This window comes from Solanum pennellii, chromosome 2 (assembly GCF_001406875.1).
Source record: "Solanum pennellii chromosome 2, SPENNV200".
Taxonomy (NCBI): Eukaryota; Viridiplantae; Streptophyta; class Magnoliopsida; order Solanales; family Solanaceae; genus Solanum; species Solanum pennellii.
Genome location: NC_028638.1, coordinates 6,809,484 through 6,816,705, shown reverse-complemented (window position 1 = coordinate 6,816,705; position 7,222 = coordinate 6,809,484).

Genomic DNA, 7,222 nt, shown 5'->3' with positions numbered 1-7,222 from the left:
TCTTGAGTTGGTGAATCATGGAATTTATTTTCTTGATTTACATAAGTATGTCTTTTGATTGCCTTTGAAAGGAGAACATCATATTATCTATGTTTGATGTATTTCTAACTGTGTTGATCTCATCATATGTGGTCTTAAGGATCATATAGGTGTGCCTAGTGAGGTTGTATGGGAGGTCTCTCTCTGTCTTACTTAAGTGAGTTTTAGTATAACTTTTAGTGAGAGAACTACATTCTAGGAAGTTTCTAAATTGAAGATAAGTCACTTCATTGTACAGAGAAGGGATTTCACTCTAACAGTGAAATGGGTTCACTGTAAGTTTTCTTAAAAATGTATTAAATTGCATAAATGTTATCTTATATTTTTCTAAGGTGTTAAATGTTATTCTTATGGTTGTGATATGATATTTAAATGAAAAGAGCATGTTTCAAATAAAATGTCTGTTTTCATGATTTTATGCATAAGGTCATACTTAATACAAATGTTTGTACAAACTCCATGAAATATTTTATCTCTAAAGGTGTAGGGAAGGTAAGAATGATCGTGAAGGAAAGCATGGATTTTAGAGTTGTTCAACCTAAGAGAAGTATGTCCTCAATTGACTCGGGGGCGTACATATATGTCTTTTATTTGAAAGTATTGTAATAGACTACGTATTTCATATATTCATATTGTATGGGCCGTGTCCCAAGTATTCTTGAGTTTAAGGATGACATATGTTGACACAGATAATTTCTATGGTTTTATATGAAGAGATGTTTTAACATATTCATGTGAAAAGTTTTAATTCCGTACTACTTTTTATATTTGTATATGCGATGAACGATACGGAAGGGCTTGAACAAGACCTCCGAGAGGGCAAGTATGCTGGTTGCATTCCAAGAATGCCATATCTTCTACGGTAGTGTTTCGGGGTGTAACAAGCTTTCTATTAGAGCATAGGTTTATGAAAGTAGTTTTAGGAATAAAAAAGTCTCATAAAGCCACGTCTAGTAGAGTCTTGACCACCGGTGTGCGTCGCGACACATCTATCATTGAGAGGCTATAGGACGATAGACTTTCCCTTCTTTTCTACTCCTATGTCGTGTAATAGAGTAAAAGTTTTGAGTACTCTTTTCTTATGGTTTTCCTTATGTTTCATGGAAGATGAATACGAGGAGGAAACCGGTTGTGAGAGTTAAGGAGAATGATGTTCATGAGGAGATTCCTCCTCAAGTTGAGAAAGTTGAGCAAGTTGATCAAGGTGCTCAAGGATCCCAAGGTGATCAAGTCTTTAATGTGGAAGGAGTTAATGATTTTCTAGTGTTTCCCCTGTTGTTGAGTAATAAAGATATTAGAGAGGTTTTGCTTGCTTTAGCTCGAGTTGTGACTACTCAAGTGAATTTGAGGATGGTGCCTAGGATAACTGTTGTGAAGAGCAATATGATGTCTAGGTTAAGAGATTTTGTGAGGATGAATCCTCCTATCTTTCTTTGCTCTAAGGTAGGGAAGGATCCCGAAGAGTTTATTGATGAGGTGTATAAGATAGTGCATTCTATGAGCATTACTTCTAGGGAAAAATTTGAGGTGGCTTCATATAAATTGAAAGATGATTCTCAAGTGTCATATACACAATGGAAAGGCAATAGGTCGGTTAACTTGGGTCCTACTGAGTGGGAATAGTTTAAGGAAGCTTTCCTTGGAAAGTACTTCCCCCGTGAGAGGGTGGAGGTTAAGGTAGAGGATTTTATCAATCTCAAGAAGTGTTGATAAGTATCTTTGAAGTTCTCTATGTTTCCATATATTCCCCAGCCCTTGTTTCTAATCCGAGGAATAAGATGAGTGAATTTGTGACCAGGGTCACTGATGCAGTGACGGACGAATGTCGTACATTGATACTACATGATGATATGACCCTAGCTAGACTCATGGTGTATGCCCAATCAACTGAAGACTCCAAACATAAGAGGATGTCTAAAAACTAGAAAAGAAGTGAATCTAGTGATCAAGATCAAACTAGGTCCAAAAAGAGGGATCAAACTCAAGAAGAACCTAGAAGTTCTAAGGTAAAAGTTTAGAGAGGAGGTGGTTCTCAAAATGAAAAGCCTACATTTGTCACTTGTGGAAAAAGGCAATATGGAAAGTGTTTAGCCGGTACTAGTGGTTTCTGTGGGTGTGGGAAGGATGATCATAAGGTGAGTGATTGACCTACCATTGCGACTAGAGGAAACTACGGTATGGAAATTCCTCGTAATGTTCCAAAGACAAAGTCACGTTTCTATGCACTCCGGGCAAGAGGATCAAAGCTGGATGAGGATGATGAGGATGATGTTGGTAAGTAATAGTTCATTCTTTTAGTGTTATGAGTTCCTTATAAGTGGGGGAGTATGGTGATGTAAAGGATTTTTTATTTATTATCCTATCTCTTCTATTCAACTAAATCTTGAGAGTAAAAAGTCATAGAAGTATGTTGCATGTTGCATTTTGTTTCGGAGTCTTGTTGAAATTGAATTTCATTGATTCCTTGCATTGTGCATTTTATGAAGTTATGATTATGTTTTGAGATGTTTTTATGTTGTTTTATATTGCATAGTAGCATGTTTCAATCATGAATTGCCTAAAAGTTGCATTTTTGAAAAATGTTGAAAAATTCACTATGGCATTGCCTTCTCACTGTAAAATTTTTGAGAAATTGGCTAATTTAGTCTTTGGTCTAATTTTTTTAAAATGTTTTTACAATTGATATTATGAGCATGATATTAAACAAAAAATGAGTTTTTACTATTTGGAATGAACCATGTGAGTTTTGTAGCATAATGAGTTGTAGAATTTATTCTAGTTTCTTGTTATGTTGACATGATAATTATTATGTGATACTGATGTTTCTTTAGATGTTTTTATTGTATAATATGTTATATGGTGTGTTCATGATCTTTTAAGTTGAATCTCTGTTCTTACAAATGTTCCGAGAGTGGCAAAGTGTCATTCGAGGACGAGTGTTGTCCAAGTGGCGAAAATTATAACACCCCTCAAATGCTTAGGTGAAGCTAGAACCTAACATGGTTGACATGATGGTCTAAGACCCTAAAATGGTCTGTTATGGTGTATATAGGAAGTGTTTCAAGTTTCGTGAAGGTTGGAGTTCAAACGTCCAAGAACGTCCATGATGTTCAAAAAGTTTGCCTTGGAATGACCTTGTGTGTCTATGCATGTTTCGTCATGTTTTAGGTGTTCATTTTTTATGAAATTCATGTGAAAGGTCCTTAACTCGTATACAAACATATTTGGGTTTGAAACATCGGGTAAACATCCCCAAGGACCAACCTAGGGTCCTTGAGGAATGACCCATGTTGGTGGGCAAAACGGCCTAAAGAAGTCCCACATGTGGATGTCAAATGAGGGCCAGTTTTTTGGATTACACCCCGTAGGTGGTGGCGTCGATCGGTACTTAGCCTAGGGATATTAATATCCCATTTTCAAGGCTCATTACCAAATGACGATGAACAACACGGGCTATTATATGTTAATGCATGATTAATATTTCTACTTGATTATATTAGTTGTGATGGTTATATTGATAATGATATAGTAATGTATAGGATGACATAAAGATGATAAGAGTCATTCCTAGGTTCTTAAAAGAATGATATGCTATATGTGATAAATTCAAGAATGTTGTGTCTTGTTTTGGTAGACTTGTGTCCCTTATTTGATACATGTATGGATGATATATTTGGATATGAGGTATCTTGACTAGATAGGCATATTGCACCCTTGCCATGCATGAATGAATGAAATGTGAGACTTTAAATGATGTTAATAAGGTCATGTACGTGGAAAAGAATATGTTATGAGTTTAAGTCGAAGAGCCGTATTGGTATCCTTCATGTAAAGGATGATGAACGTCGGGTTGATTGGATAGAATGGCATCATATGATCCTTTGGAAAGTCATAATCAGATATCTTATTCTCCATTTAAAGGTATCCCTAGTGGACCTCTTTAGTAGGGTGAATATGATTGGGTTATAAACTAGATAACGAAACCTATTTATGTGATCCTTTAGTATAAATTACTCTATGAGAAAAAAGGCTAGCAGCGAGTGATTATGTAATGGGAATTAGCTCTACTTGCGATGGAGACTAGAGTACAATGTATCTCTACTTGAGATTGCGATTAAAGTGTATAGAAGCCCTTCATATTCCTTAACTATGTGCCTACATGTGATATGTCCTAGTTCAACCCTAGGCTAGTAGAACACCCTCAGCGGAGTTGGTCAAAACTCCAGATTCCATGTCTAGCTATCATGTTCTATGTCGGTTATTGACTATTCTCATCATATGGGATACCTACTAGCATTAGAGAAGTTCTATGAAGTTTAGGTGGTGGTATGTGACGTTATCTAGACATCGCAAAATAGGCTTTGAAGGTGTTAGTTAGAGTCCCTAGGTCTTGTCCAAGACCATTACTTGAATGTCCTTTATGTGATAAATGAGTCTTATACGAACTAATGAATGTAATGACTTAAAATTAAGAGAGTATGTCAAATGAATAAGTACCTATATATAGTATTTAAGGGTTATCTAGTTAAGGAGTGAAGGGGGCATGAGAATGGTCACTTCGTATCTTACCTAGATAAGTTAAAAGAATGACTCTAATTAAGGAAGATGTTTGACGATGTAGACTTGATCTAAGCCTTCGGTAGTCTTAATGATTAATTAGATAATCTTGAATAGGTCAATCATTGACTTCATCTTCTTGATTTACTTAATTAAGTCTATTTATTGCCTTTGAAAGGAGAACGTCATATTATCTATGTTTGATGTGTTAGTAAGTGTGTTGATCTCATTACATGTGGTCTGAAGGATCAATAAGGTGTTCCTAGAGAGATTATATGGGCAGTCTCTCTTTGTCTTACTTAAGTGAGTCTTAGGATATCTTTTAATGAGAGAACTACATGCTAGGAGGTGTCTAAATTGAAAATAAGGCACTTCACTATACAGTGAAGGGACTTCACTGTAACAGTGAAATGGGTTCACTGTGAAGTGATCTTAAAAATGAATTAAATTGCTTATATTTTGTCTTATGTTTTTCTAAGGTGTTAAATGTTACTCTTAAGATTATGATATGATATTTAATGAAAGAGCATGTATCTAATAAAATGTCCGTTATCATGATTTTATGCATAAAGTCATACTTGGTAAAAATGTTTGTACTAACTTCATGCAATTGTTAATCTGTAAAGGTGCTGGTGAAAGGTAAGAAGGATCGTGAAGTAAATCTTGGATTCTAGAGTCATTCAAGAGAAGTGAAGTATGTCCTCAGTTGACTCGAGGGCATACATATATGTATTTTATTTCAAAGTATTATAATAGACTAGTTATTTCTTATATTCGTATTGTATGGGCCGTTTACAAAATATTCTCGAGTCTAAGGATGATATTTAGACTTAGCATTCTATGATTTTAAATGAAGTGATGTTTTAAGAGATTCGTGTGAAAATTTTTAATTCCGCACTACTTTTCATACTTGTATATGTGATGAACGATATGGAAGGGCTTGTACAAAGACCTCCAAGAGGTCAAGTACGCCGGTTGCACTCCGAGAATTCCATATATTCTAGGGTGTGATTTTGGGATGTTATACCTGAACCTAGTTGAAAAGATCATCTATCCTCGGAAAAGGATACTTATTTTTTATGGTAACCTTATTCAACTTACGGTAGTTTATATACATCCTAAGGGAACCATCCTTTTTCCTCACAAATAAGACCATAGCGCCCCAGTGTGAGAAACTTTGTTAAATGAATCGTTTATCCAAGAAAATCATTTATTTGTTCTTTTAGCTCTTTTAAGTCTATTGGTGCCATTATTTATGAAGTAATAGGGATAGGACGAATAGCTGTTATGATGTCTATGTTGAAGTCTATCTCTCTTTTCAGAGAAACTATGGGTAGATCATCGGTAAAAATTCTAGAAACTCTTTCACTACAGGAACTAACTGAAGGAAAAGTAATTCAAAACTCGATTCATTAACTAAGACTAACTAAATTATACACCTCTCTGAGACTAACTTTCTCGTCTTTAGGTACGAAATAAAGAGACCTTTAGGCGTTGCTCAACTACTAGTCTACTCTATGTGTGGCTCATATGGAATTTGGAACTTGACAACTCGATTTCTATAATCTATTGACATATAATAGGCATGAAGGTAGCCCATATATAGAAGGACATCAAAATCTAGCATGTCTAACTCTACAAGATCAACCATGGTGTTCTTATAATTGAAGGAAACATGATAATCAAGATAGACTCTTTCAGCTAGAATAGACTCCACAACAGGTGTAAACACACAGAAGGGTTCACCAAGTTATTCAAGATGAATATCAAACTAATTTGAAACATAAGGAGTTATAGAAGATAAACTTGCTCCTGGATCTAACGAAGCATAAGCATCAAAAGCAAAGGCATTGATCATACCGCTGAAAACATCATGTGAATCCTGTTGGTCTTTGCGACCATTGATGGCATATAGGCGAATTGTTTATCCACTTGTACCATTTACTTGAATTCTCTTTGGACACTCTTTCACAAAGCAACCCTATTTTCCACATTGGAATCAACCTTTCTGGCCCTGACGACACTTTCCTGGGTGGTTCTACCACACCTAGAACATGCAGAAGCCTAGTTACCTCCTTGTGCCATACTGCCTTGGGACTTGGCGCGTCTAGTTCTGTAGGGTTGTAAACTCCAACAATTATGCTCCCCTTTATTGCTGGGTGCAATGACATTAGCAGATTGTGGAGTAGGTTCCCTCTGTTTCTATTGGAATCAAGAATTTGTACTATTCATTTGCTGCCTGAACTTGTTGTCTAACTTCTTAGCCCTCTTATCCTTAAACTCTTCTCTATCCTTCATCTTATACCCCTCAACTTGCTACACATGGATAATTAGCCTTGCCATGTCCACATCCCCTATAAACCTTGTTGCCTAGCCTTCCTTGATCAGATGATGAGACAATCCTTCAATAAATAAACTAATCTTGCTCCTTATATAAAAAACTATCTCTAGAGCACACCAGAAAAGTTGTGCAAACTTGAGACTATACTCATAAACACTCCTTGACTCCGGATTAAGGGTTAGAAACTCTTTAATATTTGCCTCTCGCAACTCATGGGGAATGTAATGTCCCATGAAGTATTCTCAACCACAGCCCAGCTCACTATTGGTGCATCCTTACTGATAC